Source organism: Micromys minutus, assembly GCF_963924665.1.
Source record: "Micromys minutus genome assembly, chromosome: 18".
NCBI classification, from domain to species: Eukaryota; Metazoa; Chordata; class Mammalia; order Rodentia; family Muridae; genus Micromys; species Micromys minutus.
Window position 1 is genome coordinate 8,795,291 of NC_137953.1, and position 22,882 is coordinate 8,818,172.

Genomic DNA, 22,882 nt, shown 5'->3' on the forward strand with positions numbered 1-22,882 from the left:
CAGTACTGTTTTTTCAGACATTAAAATAAATTTTACATAAAACCATGTGAATATATTTTTTAGTCAGTACTTGATTTTTTTCAAGGGCTTGACAGTATGCATTGAAAACCTACTAGTTGCAATAAGCGTAAAGTACATGCAAAACAAAATGCAACATGGAAATAGTCAGTCTTCTTGTTTTGTGAATATATGTATATTTTTTGTTTTCTTTATTTCTTGGACTTCATACAGATATATTTATGACATATATCTTTTAAAGATTTATATTAAATCTTTCATGTAACCCAGCTAGACAACTCTTGAGTATATTCACAGGACGTCCTTTTCCTACTTACAGGAAAATTGCATGTAAAAAGTCATCTGTAACATTTGAGTGAATAATAAAATGAGACTTTCCTCTTGCTTTGCCTTCAGTCTTTATAGCAAACATCCTACTGCTCCTTTTCCACCCCTTCCTCCTCTTCCTCTTCCTTCTCCTTTTCTCTTCACTGACTTCCGTGGTCCATCCACATCACCCTCAAGCAGTCCAGCTGCTTCTCCTATCGTCTCCTGTGCCTCCCTCTTACTTTCGTAAATGTAATTAGATTTCCACATTCTTCTACAACCTTTCTCATTCCTTTGCCAGTGCTATCTCTTTCCTATTATTCAACCTTACAACTTCTTCTACAGATAAAACATAAACTGATATAACCTGCTCTCTTTTTATCTTTAGACACCGAATACATCTGAAATTGCATTTTAACCTCAAGGAACAGGAGCTCTCCTTGATAGCATAAAATGATAGTATAGTCAAAAAATTGGAGTACATAAATTACCTGTATTCAAGCTCTTATTTTTCTCTATGGTGGAGGTAAACATTTAGACAACAATGGTAAATGAGAAACAAGGGCTCACCTTGTTATTACAATGTTGTTTGTACCCACAGGAGATTCAGAGCTTTCTGCTAAGCAGGCTTAGGGATAAGTTCTAAGAAGACTAAATCTTCCTGTGTTGATTTTCAATGTAAAATGTTCTCTCTATGAGATCATATGTTTAATCACTTGCTCCCTGTTGTAACACTTGCAACATGGCTGTTCTGTTCAGGAAATTTGTGAAACCTATATGAAGTGGATTTTTGACTGTAAGCTCTGAGGCTTATTACCCAATACCCACTTCCTACATACTCTCTACTTCCTGAGGGTAGATATAATGTGATCAGTTAGCTTCCTCCTCCTCTAGCTGCTATGCCTTCATTGGTATGATGAAATATACATCCCCCACCACACACATACAACCTGTGAGCCAAAATAAACATTTTATTCTCTAAGTTGCTTTTCTGATTATATCAAGCAGAAAAGCTATGGCAATGTACCAACTTTAATTTCAATTTTCCTTTTGAATGAAGATGAAAAAATAAAATAAATATCCACTTCTGCAAAATACGAGTCTTTGACTTAATTTTTCCTTTATATTGTACATGAAGAAATGCCCATCAATAGGAAACAGGAAAGAGTGAGATATTCCAAAGTTTATGTACTCCTCATGCACGAAGATCTAATTTATAAGCAACTCAGGCAAAAATCATTAGTTTGAAACCTGCCTCTGTCACACTTGCTTTACTTGAAAGTAGAGGTGTGTAGATGTGTGCATAGTCCTGGATTCATGACCTTCTCCTACCACCTGTGCTGACTCTCTCTCAGGGAAGGCCTTTACTTGTCCACCTAATCATCAATGTAATTTTTCATTTATGAATGGATCCCATGCACTATGGCCTGCTATTTGCTAACTTAATAGTCCAGGAATGGAGCCCAGTTCATTCATCTGGTGACCTAGTTCTTGCCAAATTTCATCAATATGGTATCTCTGGCATTCTGTGAAAATACATTGATCAATTCCAGAGACCAGAATAGGTATCAGATCCCATGGAGCTAGAGGTCAGACCTAGATATGGGTCCTAGAAATTGAACTCTGTTGCTGTATGAGAGCAAATGATACTCTTAATGCATGAGCCATCTCTATAGTCCCTTACCCACATACTCTCTTATACATACATTGCAATTACAAATTGAGCTAGCAGGACAATGCCAGTGTTTATTACCTTCTGTGGTCATGTGGCTTTAAATGCCTGCTTGTTTTTGTCAGGGATAACTTTTTCTTGGAACAGAGTGACACATTTACAGCCATACATCACTGACTGCCTCTCATTCGAACCTGAGCCAGTGTAGAAAAATTCAAAGAGAGGCAAAAGAACTATGAGAACTCCCCAAAATAGGGATGTGCTTTCAACTGCATCAAATCATGATGAGTTTAATATTTTAAGATTTGAACTGATGGCAGTTCTATTTAGAAAATAACTACCCATCCCCAAGCCACAGCTCTACCTGCCTCCCTGAAGTTCTGCTGCTACCCAGGAAAACTAGGCAAAATACCTGCACCTCAATACCCCACCTGCTGGGCTCCAAGCAAATCAGCAGACTTGAAGACTGTCTGGTCCTCTCTGTTTCCATCTTCCAGTCCACACCTCTATCTGCAGTCTGGATCTGAACTCTACTCCCAGGGCTACATTCCAGTCTCCTTTCTGAAGTCCTGTTGCCACTCAGGACAAACAGCCCTGCCTGGAGTTCCAGAGGCCTGACACAACTAGGGACTACTAAGCCAGCAAATTCAGAGAAACCAAATGGCTGAAGGCCAGTGCAAGTTGTACAAAAATCAACAAAAGCCAAGGAAATATGGTACCTTCAGAATACAGCTCTTCTGCAGCAAGCTTGTAATATCCTAACATCCCTGAAGAGCAAAACAATGACCCAGAATTTCATCTTATGAAGATAATAGAGGTCTTTAAATAAGAAAGGAATAAATCGATTCAAGAAATAAAGGGAAATACAATCAAACAGGTAGAGGCCTTTTAAAAAGAAACATATAAATAAAAAGGAATATAGAAAAATGGCATCAAAACATGAAGGAAATGAATAAAACTGTCCAAGACATGAAAATGGAAACAGAAGCAATAAAGAAAACCAAAACGGAGACAACTCTGTATACAGAAAACCTAAAAAAGGGAGCATGAACTACAGATGCAATCTTCACCAACAAAAGTAAGATATGGAAGAGATAATCTTAGATTTAAAAAAATGCAATAGAAGAAATTAATCGGTTGGTTAAATAAAATGCCAAAACTAAAAAGGTTCTAACACAAAATACTCAGGAAACTTGGACTTTATGAGAACAAACCTAAGAATGATAGGTTAGTAAGAAGGGGATGATTTCTAGATCAAAGGCTGAGAATATATCTGCAAAAAACATCATAGAATGAAATTTATTCCTAACCTAAAGAAAGACATGGCTATAAATGTAGAGGAAGCATAGAGAATACCAAATAGATTGCACCATAAATGCAAATTCCCCAAGCATATAATAAAGTACAAAATGTACAGAACAAAGAAAAAATATTATTTTAACCTGCAAGAGAAATGGGCAAGTAATCTTTAAAGACACACCTATCAGAATTTTGCCTAAATTCTCAACAGATACTCTAAAAGCCAAAATTATCTGGACAGATGTCTTGCAAGCCCTAAGAGATTACAGATGTTGTTTGAGATTAATATATTCTGAAAAACTTTCAATCACCATACATGGAGTAACTAAGATATTCCATGGTGAAACCAAATAAAAGTGCTATCATTCCACTAATCCAGCCCTACAAAGAATACTAGAAGAAAAACTTCAACACATGGGGAGTAACTACCCCGAACATAACACAAAAAAACTTTATTTCACAGCAAAACCAAAAAAAATATTTCTCTCTGTCTCTCTCTCTCTCTGTCTCTCTCTCTCTCTCTCTCTCTCTCTCTCTCTCTCTCTCTCTCTCTCTCACACACACACACACACACACACACACAAACACACACACCACTGACATCAAAATAACAGGAACTAACAATCATTGGTCATTACTATGTCCTAACATCAATGGACTGAATTAACCAATACAAAGACACAGACTAGCACAATGGAAGCATAAGCATAATCAATCATTCAGCTGCATACAAGAAGCACACCTAACTAACAAAGATTGACACTATCTCAAGTCAAGGGCTGGAAAATGATTTTCCAAGCAAATGGATTCAAGAGAAAAAAAAAACTGGAGTAGACATTCTAATACCTAATATAACAGACTTTCAAATAAAAGTAGTCAAGAGAGATGGCAAAGGATACTTCATACTCATCAAAGGAAAAATCCATCACAATGACATCTCAATTCTGAACAGCTACGCCCCAATGAAAATAAGAGTAGAAGTCTGACACGCATTTTTTCATGACCTAGCATAAACTACTAGTGCAGTATTCCTCTGCCCCGGTGTAGCATGAACATAATGGCAATAGGAAGAGCTTTAATTTTCCCCTAAAACTGTGGACAGTTACATGTCTAAAGATTCCCATCAAATCACATAAACAGTTAAAAACCTACCAGAAATTAAAAAATGAGCTGAAAAAATTAAGGAAAATAAAATCCAATATTTTTTATATTTGCCCAATTCTACACATATATGTGCTTGATTTTTATGTCTTTAGTTTATAAGTTTGATTTTGAAAATTGTTCATTTATATTTGGTACAACTTGTGCATTATTTTTAAGTATATGGTTAAGGGACCATGAACAAGGCTGTATTTGGAAGACCCAATAGTCGAAAAGCCTAATGCCCGCCATTCTCTAGCTCCTAAGCACTTGAAAAATTTAATAGCAGAGAAGCTGAGAGAATGTCAAGAGTATTCATGCATGCACTATGTTTTAAAAAGTCATCTATAAATACTAAGAATGTAGATTTAAGTAGCCATTGTCAACATAAATCCAGAGCAATAAAAGGGTTTGTTTTTTCTAGCTATGCTAAGAAGGCATAAAGGCATTACTAAGACTTGTATCTTTCATACAATACTTAGAAGAGTTGAAAGGCTTGGTTCTAGACAAGGACTAACAGGAGCTTCTGAGAACACATACCTAGGCCTAAAGGGGAGGCAAACACCTTACATTCCCAGTAGAAAGATGCAGAATGTGACCCTGCTACTAGATGTGTCCAGCTGAAGACCGCAAACTACAGAAAAGCTTGGAGGCTCAACCGACACCTAATTGCTGCTTTAGAGATTTTACATAGATACCTGAAGAACAAGAGAGCAGTTTTGAGCATGCTTCTACACAGCAGTAGAAAAACCAATAGAAGATAGCCCTCTTCTCATTTCATACACAAGAAAAGTTTTATTCACATATGTCTGTATCATAAACCAAAATCTGCAACAGATCCCATTGCATGGATATCTAAGATTTTGTAGAATCAATCCATATACTCACTTTAAAATATAAAAAGATGAGTTAAAAGAGAGCTATGGCTATTTTGTACATACTTCTTATTTGTGACCCCAATAAATACACATCTTTTTACTATAACAGGTACTATCTTGAAACAAAATAATAATCAATATTTTGTATTTCATCAATATTTTGTATTTAAATGATATCTATACATCGTTTTCTGTCTAGTATATCTGTAATTATCATTGTTACCATTATTATTTTAAGAATCATTTCTTAAATTATGTGTGTGTGTCTGTGGACAGGTATGCTTAGGTATCCAAAGGAGTCAGAAAAGTTATTTTGAGATTGGGGTTTCAAATTATGATATAGCTCGTGTGGTTTCTTGTAGCCAAACTCAGGTCCTCTGAAAGATTGATGCACACTCTTACTCACTGAATGATCTCTCTACACCCAGCATTGCTAGTTTCAATATTTAAGTAGGTAGAACTTTTGTATATTTAAATGTGACCCTTTAGCTATGATTAACTCTAAGTTATATATACAAGTAATCACCATAGAGATTTGATTTTGTTTGAATGTTGATTAATTTACTCAGAGTATTAGATTAGTTGAAAGAGTTTTACATTTGCTATGTTTGTGCATTTATTTATAAGATTCATTATTGTTTAGGCTTTATACTAACCAGACAATGACACTTCATGCAAAGAAATTACAATATATGAAGTACCTTGAAATATTGAAATATTTAAACTCTATGAAGTAGGAAAGATTGTTTATAGTGTGAATAAAATTATTCCAATATTTAGAAAACTGACAAGAATAATCTCTGTTTAAAAGATTAAGAGCTACTAGACATGTAAATGAACCTTCTAGTGGTGTGGCGGTGAACACCTATAACCCCAGTATTTCTGAGACAGCCAAGAAGTGCAATGAACATCTCATATAAGAGCAGCTACTACATTTACCTCTAGTTGTTAGCAATGAGAATCATTATACAGAAAATTCTATGGCTTATCAATACTGAAATGATAAACAATAGAGTCAATGCTTTAGTCAGAAGTTTACCATAGAAGTATCACTTGTTTTTCTGTATATTAATGAATAATTTAATATGAAGCTTAGTAATTCCATTTATAAAGACCAAAAGAAATGAAACATATAAATGAGTACAGAACTAAGACTATAGCTTTTTTAAAAAATCAAAACCACAATATGTTGTTGAAACAAGTAAGTCTACCTAAATGAATGTGGAGATACCATGTTATGTATCATAAGTCTTCCAAAACTGAGTTTTTGCTTTAATAAAGTTTCTTTTAAAATCATCTTGTTTCTCTTTTATAAATTGATGAACCGATCCTAAAAGCTGTATAAAATATTCTTTCTAGTCACCTACTCATCTAACATTTAAGTTGTTTGCAAAAGTAATGGGATCATGAGTATTCTGTACTGTCATCAAACCAGACAGATTCATAGACTCTAATTAAGACTTCAGAAAGAAAACATATTAATAATTAAATCTCTGCACCAAGGTCAAGATGACCCTGTGAAGACAGTTGTGTTCCACAAATAGGACTACTGTACATACATGTACAAAAGAAAGACTTTGCCTGTTCTGTTTATTTGTACAAAAGTTAATTAGAGTTGGAGAAAGTGATTCAATTCTCTTTTCTTGCAAACATGAAGACTTGAGTTTGCATTCCAGATGCTGTGTATGCATAGAAAGTTGGACATAATCTCAGAGCTTGGGGAGTGGAGATAGGGGAGTCTTAGAAAAAAGCTGGCTAGCCAAACTAATACAACAGCGAGTACTCAGTTCATCAAGAACCCTACATTAAGGTAGACAGTATACACTAAAGCAAGAAGACATTGGATATTAGTCTAATGTATTCACAAATAATCTCCCACATGTCCACATTCAGCAGACTTATGTGTTTATATATACATGCACATCACACACATACTTGTGCAAAACACTAAGTAAAATTTAGTGAATGTGGATGTGTGTGCATGTGTGTGTGTGTTCATGTGTGCAATAGTTACAACATAAAAATTCTATACTAATTCTATACTAAAATCATAAATGTAAGCCTTGGATTGCAGTGCTCTCTTAACTATCACAGTAAAAGTGCAAATGATAAGGAAAATAAATCGAGTTTTATTAAAATTAGATATTTTATATAAAAAATACCTTGCAGCAAAGAAATGAAAGTCCTTCATATGACACAGGGTTTTTATCTAGAATATAAATGTGTTTTTAATTCAACAATAAAAATGTGAATAATTAAGTATTGACAGAGATTTAGGAAGAAAAATCAACCTGTCTTCACAAAAGTTAAACAAGTGGGTAAGGAGATAGGAATATTTGCTTATAGTCACCATCATTTAGACAAGTGTAAATGAAAAGCCAAATGATATATTAATTAACACCAACAAGTTCAATCAGAGTTAGAAAGAAAAGTATTGTGTTTCTAAGGATATAAAGAAACTGGTGTCTTCATATACTGTTTGTGGAAGGGCCAATCACTTTGGTAAATGAATCATTTGTTCCTTAAAAATAAAAGCAATACCTGTGAAACAGAGCTGCATTTTCAACGTGTCTTCCCAAGAAGAAGTTAAGCACACCCACAAACTTTTGTTGATAAATTTTTTATCAGAATTATTAAAATTTCCCAAATTGGAAATAACTACAGTTTATCAATTGACAAAGAGATAAACCAAATACATTATATTCACAAATAGACATATTACTTATTGTCATAATCTTTATTGTTAACTTGCAGGATTTGTGATAACATTGCCGGCTGACAAAAGATGTATTTGAGAGGGTGTCACCAGAGAAAGATCCATGGTTGGTGAAGTTACAAGGCAAGAAATCCCTAGACTAAAAGCAAGAGACCTGTTTCAACCTCTCTTTGCTTTCTGTCTGAGGATGCAGTGTGACCAGTAACTTATTCCTGACATAATACCTTTTCTGCCACAAAGAATTTATTTTATATCCCATCTTTCAGAAATTAATTTTGTTGATTCACCTGTTCATTTATTATGTACATGTGTGTGGGCAGTTGTATGCCACAGCAGGTGTGTGACAGTTGAAGAAAATTTAGGGGATTTTGTTCTTTCTCAGCATTTTATGGTGCCTGAGCATCACATTCTTGGATTTGGTTTGCAATCATTTTAGTACTTTTGCATTGACATTTATAAGGGAAATTGGTCTAAAGTTCTCTTTCTTCGTAGGGTCTTTGTCTTTTTTAGGTATAAGTATTATTGTGGCTTCATAGAACAAATTGGGTAGTGTTCCTTCTCTTTCTATATTGTGAAATTGTGTGAAGAGTATTGGTATTAGGTCTTCCTTAAAAGTCTGATAGAATTCTTCACTAAACCCATCTGGTCCTGGGCTTCATTTGGTTGGGAGATTTTTAATGACTGCTTCTAATTCTTTAGGGGTTTATGAGACTGATTAGAAGCTGTATTTGTTACCTGGTATTTATCTAGAAAATTGTCTATTTTGTTGAGTATAGGCTTTTTTAGTAGGATCTGATGATTTTTGGATTTTCTCAGTTTGTGTTGTTATCTCTTCTTTTCATTTCTGATTATGTTAATTTTGCTTCTGTCACTGTGCCCTCTGGTTAGTCTGGCTAAGTGTTTGTCTATCTCTCAGTATTATGCATTCAGACCTATAGAAGCAAGCTAGTATAGGCATTTTAATATCTGACAAAATAGTCTTCAAACCAAAACAAACTAGAATTGATAGGGAAGAACATTATGTATACATTAAGAAAAACTCCAACAAGAGAAAAATTTCAGTTCTTACCATCTGTGCTGTGAACACAAGTGCACCCAAATTTGTAAAAGAAACACTTCAACAACATAAATCTTACATTGATAGTGAGAGACTTCATTAACCCACTCTCACCAACATACATGTCATCCAGACAAAAACAGAAATGCTGGAATTAACTGCAGGTATAAGCTTAGTGGACCTAGCAATTATTTATAGAATATTTAACCCCAAAATAATAATATTTCCCTTTTTTGTATCTCGTTAGTTATAGATCAGTTTATCTTGTCTCATCTAGATTTGCCTTTGGTAGGTGGTATCTAGCTATAAAATATCTTTTATATTTTGCATACATTGTGTCATGGTGTCTCTTCAGAGCAATAAGACCCAAATGAAGACATTTTGATTGTCCTAATTTGCCTTATTTTTAATTTCTATAAGGGATTGCCAATCTTACTTATTTTATTAAAGAACAGACACTTTGTTTTTGTTTGTCTCCATATTATTGATTTTAGCCCTGGGATTGATAATTTCTAGTGATCTACTTCTTTTGGGTGTTCTTCCTCCTCCTCCTCCTCCTCCTCCTCCTCCTCCTCCTCCACCTTTTCCTCCTCCTTCTTCTGTTCTAGAATTCTCAGGTGTGGTATTAAATTGCTAATATGAAGTCTCTCCATTTTTTTTATGTAGGCACTTAGAGTTGTGTACTCTCCCCCTAGAGCATCTTCATTTTGTCCCATAAGCTTCTGGATGCTGTGTGTCCATTTTCATTCAGTTCATGAAAGCATTTAATTTCATTATTAATTCCTATCATGCCATCTTTTATTATGAGGTAAATTCCAGGTTGAAATGTTCTTTAAATGCATGTAGGTCCATTCAGTTTGCTTGTGCAGTTAGCTCTAGCTTTACTCTGTTTAGTTTTATCTGGATGACCTGTCGATTGGTGAGGATGGTGATTGATGTCTCACCCTATCAGTGTGTGATGGTCAATACATTATTTAAGATGTAGTAATATTTCTTTTCTGGGTACCGTAGTGTTTGGTGCACAGATGTTAAAAAATGCAATTTTCTTTTGTTAGATTTTTACTTTGAGAAATATGTAATGTCCTTCCCTATCTCTTCTTGTTAGGTTTTGTTTGAAGTCTATTTCCTCCAATATTAAAATGGTTCTATTGGGAAACTGAGAATATTGAAGTTATCAGTGAGCAGTACATTTTCTTCCTATTACTTTCTTGTAGTGTGGTATTTCCATATTTCTTTTGATTTTCTTGTCCTGTGTTTTATTAATAGGCTTATCCTCTTAAGCTTAAACTTTTCCTTCTAGGACCTTTTGTTTGAATTTGTAAATAGATACTACTTACTTTTTCTTAGAATTTTTTTTATCTCCATCTCTTCTGTAATTGAAGGTTTTGTAGTCTATAGTAGTCTGGACTGGCACATGAGGGTTCTAAGATTCTGCAGAATAACTTTCCAGGCCCATTTGGCTCTTAGAGTATATGTTGAAAAGCTGGATGTTATTCTAATAGGTCTGCCATTATGCATACTTGTTCGTTTTCCCTTGCATCTTTTAATGTTATCTTTGTAATTTATGTTTAATAGTTTGATTATAATATGTCATTGAGATTTATTTTGTGGTTCAGTGTATTTCAGGTTCTGTATTGGTCCTTTACCTTGATATGCAACTGCCTCTTTAGGTTTGGGAAATTTCCTGTATGATTTTAACAAAAATATTTTTCTGTGATTTTTACCTGTGTTTATTTCCTTTCCATGTCTACTGCTTTTATTCTTAGATTTGATTTTACCATAGTATCCAAGATTTTTTTGGATACATTTTGCCATGAGGGTTTTTTTTTTCTTTTTGTTAGATTCAACATTTTCTTTGACCAAAATGTCCATTTCATTTACCTTGTCTTCAATGACTGAGATTCTCTCTTCTATTTCTTGTATCCTGTTGGCTCCAGTTTAATTACCTAAAATTTTCATTTCCACTTTTGCTTCAACTTGAGTTTACTTTATTTGTCCTACTTGCATGTCTTGAATTGTTTTCTTCATTTCATTCCATTGTTTGTGTCTCCATTTTGAAATTGGTTCATTTGTTTTCTCTTCAATCACATTGGCAAACCTGTTTTAAAGTTCTTGTCTCGTGCTTTATTTACATTGCATTTTTTTTCAAAACTCACTGTGAGCTAGATAGAGATAGGCAAGAAAGGGGCTGGATTCTCCAGTAGAGGTAGAGTAAGATAAAAGGCAGCATATACCACTGTGATCTTCTTAGTCCCTTGGGATTATGTGCATAGAGTCAGGAGAAGGCACAGCAGGTAGTCTGCAACAGAGCTGGGGATGAGATGGAGAGATTTAGATTCGGAAAAGAAGAGGTATGAGAAGGTCTGAGACTTGCCTTTCTATTTCCTTTGCTGGTGTGCCCAGCATGTTCTGGGGAATGCTTGCAGGAACTGACAGTCAAAGCACTGAGGTTATGAGTGAGACTGTGGGAACAGAGTTTTCCCACTAAGCATCTAGTCACCCCTGCATACCTTCTTAAACTGTGAACAGGAACAAGTTCTTTCTCAGTTTTTGTCATAACAATGAGAAAAGTAACTATCTCCTCTAGGATGGAGCAATGAAGATGATATTCATTCTTGCTGAGCATCCATATGCCTTTGTAAATGAAGTAATTTATAATGGATGAGGAATTTTGTTCTTGCCTAATGTGAAATCCCCATAACAGACAAACCTATACCAATGGGAACTAGACTAATGGTTTACAAGACCCAAGTTCACTGGAGAGTAGAGAAGAAAAGGACCATGAATTCCTAGTAATAGATTTATGTCTTCAGAGAAGTGATAATATTTACTAAATGTAGATAGTGATAGTTGTTTGGGGATATATTAAAATTATTCAACTGTATACTTGATGTGTTTATTCTAAACAAATAATCTGAAATTTCTACCAGGGCAGGAGAGATAGCTCAGAAAGTAACATACTTGCTGTGAAAACTGGAGGAAATAAATTTAATACCCATAACTCACATGAAATAAAGCAAAGCATAGCAGCATGTGTTTGTAATTTCAACAGGAATGAGGCTCATTTCTTACACAGAAAGGTTCAGAAGTGTGTGTGTGTGTATGGGAGGGGGTATCAAATAGTAGTAGAGGCAGAGATAAAATGTGTTCATTTTTCTTCTGCACTGGTTTTGCATGCCTGCTTCCCTTCACTCACCCAGTTCAGCTTTCAGGGTTCCAGTGTCATCTGTTTTTACCACAATCCTCTGGTCTAGTGTTCTCACAGAGGCAGTGCTATGTAGATGTCACCCTGGTCAGCGGTGCTCAACCTTCCTAATTCTGTGACCCTTAATACCGTTTCTCATGTTGTGGTGAGCCCTAACAATAAAATTATTTTGTTCCTACTTCATAATTGTAATTCTGATTTTGTTATACATTGGAATGTAAATATCTGATATTCAGGGTGTCTAATATGTGATTCCCCCAAGGGGTCATGACCCACAGGTTGAGAACTACTATGACAAAAGCACTGAGTGTTCTGGTCTTCATGAACTTGATAAGGTCTTGTGGCACCGTCTGCAACTTCGAAACTCCACTTTGTTTTATCTGCATCTGCTTCTATTTGTTTACCAGAGCTGCCACTATATTGTAGTTTCTGAATTAGACCTTCATCTTACTTTTTGTTTTTCTAAATTTTTGTATGCTCTATGGTTTTAATTGGGTTGTAAGTAGGCTCAAAAAACAGATTTCAAATATAGGATATTTGAGGGAGATATGTTATGGAACTTTAATATACTACTGACTTGAGTACAAGATGGAAGACGATTGCTTCTTAACTGATAATTGTTGAAATTTAAGTATAAGTCATGGTGAAATAATTAAAGGATTGTTTTCTTCGGGGGAATTACTCTCCATCAGATCACAGCAAATGAGTCTTATGGTCACCAAGTCATTGCTTTGCTGGAGGTAGTAATTGATAAGGCCAACTTTGAAATTGCCTGTCCAATATGGATGGGAATGATGGATCTCTGAATTGCAGAAGGAAAGCAGTGATGTTATATGCTAGAGCAAATATGTCCATATTGACATGATGTGTGGCTATCATCCAGAGAGAAATTCTCTGGCTTCTGCAGGGACAAATCAAAGGAATTATGTGCAAGGTGGCTCTCAAGGTAGGTGCAGAGATTCTTGAAGGGCTTAATATTAGGTTATTCTTATCCAAGTGCTCCAATTATTTTTCTAGCTGAAATAAAAAAAAAATCAACAGTTGAGATCAAAATTAGACCGCAGTGAAGCATAATTCCTTGTGACAGCCAGACATATCAGTTTGATTTTTTAAAAACATACTCTACTTTAAAATAAAAAATGTATTTGTGCTCCCTTTGTACACCTAAAAGTAGATATTGGCTTTGGTTCTTTTGTTGTTTGTTTGCAATACCTGATTCATGATCAAAATCAAATGACTTCGATATGGCTTATTCACAATATGGATACTCTACACATTGTTGCTTCTGAGCAATGCTTGATTTTCGCAGCAAAAGAACTTCAACCATTGGGTGGGATAGAATTTATGATCATTGACATGAAGTAGAATTGTCTTGAAAGAATCCCTCCATGAAAGGGTCTTTGAGTGTCTTGTTAAAGAATCAAACACAAGACCAGCTAAGTGACTAAACAATGAAGTAATTCCATCCAAGGTGTAATATCTGGTAATAGATGTCAGATGACACTTTTCTGCCTTTAACTCATTAACTAAGTGTAGCAGTGAGCCATATTTTTTCCCCAATGACCAACTTTGGTCTCTCTTTATTAAGGGCGACTATTTTTATAGAAATAATTTAATTGTTGGAAGGTGGGTAATTCACCAGGCCATTTTGGGCTTTTCAAATCACTGAGACAATAGAAAAATAATTCTTATAATTTATGATTACCATGGAGTGACTGGGTTGCTAGACAATAATTAATTCAAGGAAAATGTATATAAACATTTGGGATCCTTTTCTTCTCAATGAGAATGTTAATGGACAGGGATTGAGATACAGCTCAATTATTGATGGCTGGAGTACAAGTAATGTCCTAGCTAGTAGACCGGAGTTTAAATTCATACTTGGGTGCCTTCCAACTATCTACAACTCCAACTTCAGGCAATCCAATGCCTCTAGCCTCCTCAGGCACCTGCATTCACCTATATGCTTGTATACATGTGTGCACGCACACACACACACAGACACACACACACAGAGAGAGAGAGAGAGAGAGAGAGAGAGAGAGAGAGAGAGAGAGAGATACACAAACAAGAAACAAATGAAAAACAAAAACTTAAAATGACCACCTCACCAACAAAAAAAGATTTAGCTAGCATCCAGCCATAAATAACTATATTAACTGAGACCATGTTTAGTGTAAACACTGAATAACTAGAAAATGAAGGAAATTTTCTTTGTGTTAGTACTATGGTGAAGCGTTGCAGGATAGACTATATATTCATGTCTTTGCTTTTTCTTTTCTGATATACAGAATAATAATAGGAGCTAAATTTACAAGTTAGTCTTTTGGGGATAGAGTATTCAGATGGATATGTAGGTGATAAGGTTTTCTGTTTTCTACATTTAAGGAGAGAAGAAAAAAAAGCATTTCCCATTAGGCAACATTGTTTGCATTTTGGTTAGAAATATTTTGATATTGCTTACTTTTGATTGCAACATTTTAAGTGTTGATAGTGGGGCCTATGGATGCTGAGTTATCAAAGGGAGGGACTAGTTGGTAATCTGAGTGAGCTATCTCCTTCCTAGGTCCCCCTCTTCACTGTCTTCGTTGGGTTTTTCTGCTGATAAAATGATGATGAAAGCCAACTAAGGAAGGAAAGGGTTTATTTGACTTACACTTGCCAATTAGCATTCACCACTGAGGGAAGACAATGCAGGAACTCAAACAGGGGATGTACCCAGAGGCAGGAACTGAAGCTAAGATTGCTCAGTAACACTACTAACTGGCTTTCTGCCATGGCTTGCTCACCTTGTTTTCTTATATCACCAGGACCACCTACAGTGTGCAGATCCTTCTCACATCAATCATTAATCATGTCATACCCCAAATACTTGTCTACTGGCCATTTGATCAAGGCATCTTCTTGATCCCTGTTTCCTTTTTCCAGATGACTCTAGTTTATGTCACATTGACACATTTGACCAGTGCACCCACTTTTCTTTCTAAGCAGAGCACATGTTAAATTTCCAATAATGCATTTCTAGTTGGCCTCTTCTCTTCACAGAGGCCACCTTGGACAGATTGAAAAACATGGAGAGAAGAAACACTGCTCTTACATTTCTTTCTTGTCACACCTGGAGGTGGTGGTTGCTCTCCTTTAGGCATGGGCGCTTCTCTTCATTGTTCTCACAGTCATTCAAAGACTTCTTTCTTGTTGATGCTCTTAGCCTCAGTTCTGCAATGGTACCTCCCTCCTTACAATCCCCAACTTAGCATGCTAAATGCTTCCAAGAATTTCTAATCTTCATTTGCATCCCCCTCTTTCAATACCCTTGCCCCATCTTCCCAGCATGCCATCCCTAAGCCTTGACCAGTGCTTTGCATTGAATGCTATTTTGTTTTTTATCTAGAAACAGTGGTTTAATTTTTCCTGCCTGGATCTGGCATGAGACACTCATAAAATGACTGAGTCACTTCCTTGTTTTACACCCACATGCCATTAAGACCCAAAGGAATATGGCTAGTTCTTCTATTAGCAGTCTTTAAAAGAAAATTGTTTCTCAGAAGCCATCAAAAAGTTCTCCACTGTGGGCCCAAATTCCATCATATATCAAATCTTATGCCAAATGCTGTAGTCTGAGAATGAAATGTAGTCATGGGGGTAAGACTTTAATTTTTCTAACCAACATGTTGGATTTGGTGCACAGAATCCCACTTATTTAAGGTTTCTTTGTGGACACATGGTCAGCCTTACCTCAGCGTGGAACATATGGGCTTCATGGAAGAGGCTGCATAGCTCTTAGAATGAGAGCAGATGCATGAACTCCGGAGAAGCTCTCTGCCTTGTATTATACATGTTTTCATTCCTACATATTGCACTTACTTTGTTCACTACTTCTTTCTTTAATAACTGTGAGATTAGCCTGATTTTGTCTTTTAGTAAAAATATTCAAGATTGAGAACTTTGATTGTTATTCAATAGGTAAGTGTCAAATATTTCTTGAAAGAAACTTTTAGACCAATGTGTCAGATTTTCAGTGTCTGTTACTGGACAAGATTTGAAGCTCCAGTAGGACAGTGAAAATAGCAACAATATCAGAAGACAGCAAAAGTCTAGACTTTATACTATTAGAAATCTGCTTGTTCAGTGGCCTTTATTTTTAAATCAGAATAAAACATTGTTAAATAAATGCTACATCAAATATATGTAGATGTCCATTTGTGACATTTTCATAGGCAGAAGGGAATCACCTGTATTGTGATAGGTTGCCTAAATATTTGATAGGCATTTATTGTTGCCTTTTTAAATGACTCAAACTCCTTTTCAAATATTCTGATGCCCATGTTAAAGGTATATCTTTATCTACCACCTCCAAGCTTAATTAAGAACTCAGTGTTTTTACTCACCCAAGAAAGCAGTTTTCTTCTATTAGCAAGAGAAACATAAAAAAATAGTGTGGACTTTGCATTCTAATTGTGTAGAATAGGAACCCAACCAAACTCAGCCCATCACTTGTCAGTTCTGTCCTCTGATGTAAAAGCTGTCCCCACCAGAATAAATACAATGGTCATTTTTAATGTCATTGGGCCCAGCTTTGATTAAAAAAATGCAATGTGGTTTAAATTATGTATTCTAAAACTGTCAAAGATTCTATTTCTTTTTTTGGTAGGTTGAAAGAACTTTGTCCAGTTTGCAATACTAGTAAATAATTTATAAATGACATTGACTAGGATTATGTATTTTACAATCATATTTGGTAATCAAAACTAATGTAGACAGTACTATACATTTGCCAACCTGGAGAGTCTATATTCACATAAAATTCAACCATTTATAAAAGATGTCGGGTTGCCTGTGTAGGGCTAACTGCTGTTTTTCTACTCTGTAACATCTTGGATTATGTTTTATGCCCAATACAGAAACCAATCCTGGTCCAGATCAATAATTGATTGCTTACTTTCTCTATATAATGATGATAACTAGACTCTATTCTCTGCTGAGTTTGCTTAGGTCTTAAAATTACCACACATGCAATGTTATTATCAAGGAAAGCTCAGTGACTGTTCTGTTATCTTGTGGAAAAATAATGCTCACTCTTGGCTTCTGAGTCTTTAAAATAAAGAGGCTTAATAAAAAAGGGTCATCAATAAAATAAAATACCTTTATTCTAAAATTGTTCTCCTCTCTCTCTCCTCTCTCTCTCATCCCCCCTCTCTCCCCGTGTGTGTGTGTGTGTGTGTGTGTGTGTGTGTGTGTCTGTGTGTGTGTGTGTGTGTGTGTGTGTGTGTGTGTGTGTGTGTGTGTGTGTGTGTGCTATATCTTGAGGTCAGAGGTTGACTTTGGATGTTTTCCACTATCATTTGCTACTTTATTTACAGAAGCAAGCTCTCTTACTAAACCTGGTGCTGCTGGCTTTCTTGTCTAGTCTGGGCAGACAGCTCGCTCTGAACAATCCCTGTCTTTGCTGCAAGAAACAAACTCATTAGAACAGCATAGTAAGTGAAAAGGAAGCTTGCCTTTTACCAAGGATGTTCCTTAGAACTCTTGTCAGGACAGCTACATTGAGGGGGAGAGTTCCTTGATCATATATGTATAGTAAACATTATTGATGAGGTAGTTGCCTTAAATAATCTCTGTGCTTTTGTGTATAATATCTACATGAAAATGAAAGTTCATGTTAAGGGCTGTTAAAATATGCTGTCCTTCAAAAGGAAGACATCTTAATAAGTAAGTATCTCATAACAAACTTATTTATTCTGAAACAATCAAAGATAAATCATGTAATTTGTTTATTTTTAAACATGTTTGCTTAAAAACATATCATACGCATGTGACTATCTAAGTGTATCAATAAGAATCTTGCCCAAAAATATAATGTTTAGAATTGACATTTTATATGGCCTGGTTTGAGAAAATAAGAACTGCAGAAAGAAAGTTATCTTAGAAGAATTCAGACTAAAAGGCATATATACAAACAACTAATGTTAGGGTTTCCTTGTTTGCCTATCTTTTAAGCAATAGTAAAAAGCTGGTGGCTGATATCCAAGAATAAGATAGGCCTATATAGAGTACAACTGACAGGTAGTCAGTTGATAAGTCTGACATAATTAATAGGTTATTGAAGTTGAAATTTTAGGGTAGTTTTCTTTATGATTCTCCAAAATTAGAATCAACAAAGTTCTTCAGTAGATGAATGGGTAAACTTTATCTCAAACATTATTAATAGATTATTATTCGGTGTTAAAGATAAATAGTCATCTGGGAAAGAAATTATTTATGGGTTGGGAGGGTGGGTTTTATATATATGGAACATAATATAACTACATATCATATATCACATATTACATAACATATCTTGTATATAAATATAACCTTGTATATCATACATCATATATTGTATAGCATATATCATATATTCTATCATATGTCATATATTGTATATCATATATTATACATCATTTATCATATATCATACATCATATATCACACATAATATATTACATATCATATATTATATATTATATTACATATTACATAATACACACTGCACATTATGTATTATATGTTGTATGTATATCACCAAATAAAAGGACACCATCTGAAAAATTACTTTCAGTATGATTCCAATAGTGGGACAACTTGGGAGGTGTGAAATTGCAGGTAGAGTACAAAGACAAAAGGGGAATGAGAGTCTAGGTTGTCTAAGGAAGGCCCAGTACCCTGGTGTTAGGGAATGCTAGGACAGGGAGATGAGTGGGAGTCAATGGTTGGGGGAACACTCTCATAGATGTAGGGGGAGGGGGAAGGGAATGGAAGGTCCAAAAGTGGAAACCAGGAAAGGGGATAACATTTGAAATGTAAGTAAAGAACATATCCAACAAAGGGAATTAAATATAACTCTTTTTGCAGAAGACCTGGGCTCAGTTTGCAGCACCCACATTGTGTAGCTCATGACCACCTTACCATCCCCCAATTAAGGGACCTGAAATCTACTTTTAGCTTTCCGAGACACCTCCATTTATGTGCACCATACACATAGTTAGAAGATTAAAGCATAAATCATAACAAGAGACAAATGATCGCCAGGGGGTGAAAGAGTAAAGGGATGGATAGAGTACTGAGGATTTTTAGGCAGTAGAATCATTCCTTGTGATATTATGTTTTGTGATACATGTGATTACATTGTTTGTAGAATCTAAAGTGTGCAACCAACCAAGAAGAAACTTTACTGTAAATTCAGGACTTGGGGGCTAATGATAGGTCTATGTAAAAGGTACATGATTGTGTGAAAAGCTGTAAATGATTTATAGACTTTCCACTCTCCACTCACTTTTCCTGTGAATCTAAGGTAGAAACCCTATTAAAAAGAGAAATTTCTCAGGAGAACATCACAGAAACAAATCTCCAGAGCTGACAGACTGAATAAAGGCCTCATTCTACAGAGTTCTGACATATAAATGTATAAGCTCTAGGTGTAATTTTACTTAAGATTGTCAGTGTTGTTTTTGGAGTCTTTTCTAAAAAATCTAGATGTCACACCATGGCAGATAAAATTATACTTAATTTATCTGATACTTTTCCATTTGAACACAAAAATGTGGATTTAACAATACTCTTTGTTATTTTTTGGCATTTATATTTTGAATGAATGGGGGAAGGGGAAGGCTGATGTTTTCTGAGGGCTGTATATAAGGGCACCAGTTTGAATACAGAAAAATCAAAGATGTAAAAGAAAGTAGCCAGTAACAGAAGAAATAAAGATAAATGGAAAAGACAAAATGACAGCTTTGTGGAATACAATGACAGATGTGACATTATGTATAATGTTTATACTATTTGAAAAAATATGACAAATTTCAAGTTCTGTTTGGATTTTCAATAGAACTAAGCAGGAGGGCTTCCCTTCTTTCAAAACACTACCGAGTTATTAAATCCCTTGGAAGTGGAGAGCAAAACCATCAGCTGCCATTTACCTGATTGTGCCTTAAATCTATAGTCTGAATAATCTCCTTAGACAATCTGACAGATACCAGTTTGGTTCACTTTGAAAGCAAGTGCAATGCCCAGGATATTTAAAAAAAATGGAGATACTTCTGTAGTGTATTTATAATTAACACTAATTTAGACATTACACAAACAAGAAGCTTACAAATTACTTCCAAATTTCTTTTAGTAATATCTTGTCGTGATAATCACTAGAGATATCCAAGGGAAATCTCATTTTCACATGGAAATACATGGTGTAGACTAATTCATCGACAATTAGAGCAGAATTACAAACGTGAGCCTAATTAAAAGAACCAAAAATCGATATATTTCTGTTTAAGTTCACCCAAACACGTGGGGAAAATATCACAGTAATATCCGGACAGTGATACAGGTCTTTAACACCAGCATTTGGGAGGCAGAGGCAGGTGCATCTTGGGCCTCTGAATTTGAGATTAGCATGGTCTCCAGAGAGTTTCAGGCCATCTAGGGCTGTGCAGATAATCATCGTCTGAAAAACAAACAAAAGGCAGCCCTCTGAATGTTGCACCCCATTTAACTGGTACTGTTTAGTCCTTATTCTGGGTATATTTAAAATTCAAGGTGGTTATTGCTTTCTGGGTGGCACCATGAAGCTCTGCTATTGGGTTTCTCTGCTTTTATAGAAGCACTTCACCAGCCAGACTCTTGCCAGTTCCACAATACAAGATCTTGCAAGTGCTTACTCTAAACCAATGATTTTTCTTTGTTTCTTTCTCTCCCCCACCCCCCAGCCTGCTCCAGTTCGCGGGGTCATATATTATAGCACAGATTCTTTAAGTGGGCTCTTTGTAGATTTTATTTATTTAGCTAGTTACTCCATCTATTGTGTTCATTGACTGTCTCCCATCCCCAGCCCCAGTATTTCTCTAGTTTCTATAGGAGAAAGAAAAGACTGTAGCTGGCCGCCTGCAGTGCTACTGTCCGTGGTCCTGAAGCATCCTTATGTGATAATGGTGTTTAGAAATCTTCGTTTTGGTTGTATTTGATTAAATTGTCCACTTTCCCCAGACGTTTTCAGTATGATCAGCGGTTATGGGAAAGAACACACAGGCAAGAAAGAAGAAGAGCATACAGAGGTAGTCTAGAGATAGTAAGACACTTGAATTCCAAGTAACTTCCCAACAACTGAAAATGTTCAATTTAGGAGCAACAGTAGATGAAAATATCGCGACGCTGCCAAGAATAAAAGGGCATTAGAAATGAGTGTATCCAGCAATACAGGGTCATCTAAGTATAGAATGAACAAAATATCCGATGGCAGTGGACAAAGATTCCAGATGGAATAAGTGTAGGCTGCATTCCAAGTTGCCAGAAGCTTTCTTCCACTTTCTCCGCTTTGATGTAGTACAGACAAAGCCAAAGTTGTCATTCGCCACCGTGATCGAACAAAGACAATTGTAACTTCTGCTTCTTGCTGTATATAGCTGGTATCTGTGTACCGTTTTTTGCCTCTAAACAAATCTCGCGTTAGAGCCCATCAACAAGATCCCAGTACTTCTCGCTGGCAAGGCACACATGTCTCTATGAATATTCCCAACTCATGGAACCCCTAATAAGACAGAGTGACCTTAAACACTTCGGATAGTTCAGCATGCCTAGGGTGCTTAATACAAACAACTGCAATGCCTTCTTTCGCAGAGGCTTGTTAAACAGTCACAACCCTGGTTTCTCTAACAGTTCCATCCTCTGCCAGGTTCTCTGGCGTTCGGGGTTACAGGTCCGCCTGGGCTGCACCGGGCCCTGGACTCCTGCTGCCATGTGGTATGGCCTTTCTGAGTGTGGAACTCCATCCTTTGCCTTTGCAGATCATTCAGGAGTCCAGCCCCTCCCTTCAGGGCCCGTATCAAGCTCCTGGTCCCCGCCCAGAGAGTAACGCCATTGCCATGGAGACGGCACCTGCGCCCTCTGTGGCTCCTTTCTCCAGTCCCTCCCACTCGGGCTCTCCCGGGCGGCGCGCCCGCGTGCCCATCCTTTGCTATAGCCCCGGCGAGTCGCGGGCACGAGCCAGCGAGCGAGCAAGTGAGCGGCCGCGCGTGCGCACTGGGCACCTCCCCTAGCGGCAATCCGGGCCGCTGCCGCTCGCTTGGGCAGGACGCGGGGCGGGCGGGGGGAGGGGGGAGCGGCTTTGCTGGCAGCCCTGAGTGAGGCGGAGACCCGGGCGGAGCGGGCGGCACCGCACCTCGGCCAGAAGCAGCTGCAGCAGCTGCCCTAGTCCCCACCGCCGCCTCTCTAACCCCTTCTGTCATTCCGTGCCAGCTGCTGCAGACAGAGGACGAGGAGGAGGAGGCGAGAAACTCCCACCGACCCACAGAGGTGAGTCCCGGGCAGAGCATCCTCCATCCTTTCCTGCCTCCCTCCCTTCCTGCCTCCCTCCCATCCTTTTCGTCCTCCCCTCCCTCCCGCTCCCCAGCCCTCCCGCCCTCATCCTTCCCAACATCCCTCTCTCCTCTCTGCTCCTTTCTCCTTTCCAGCCTTTCTTTCATCCTTTCTTCTCTCACCCAGCCCTACTTCCTTCCCACCCTTTCTTTCTTCCCGGTCGGTCTTCCTTTTAGCCTCTCACCCTCCAACTCATCTTTGCTTA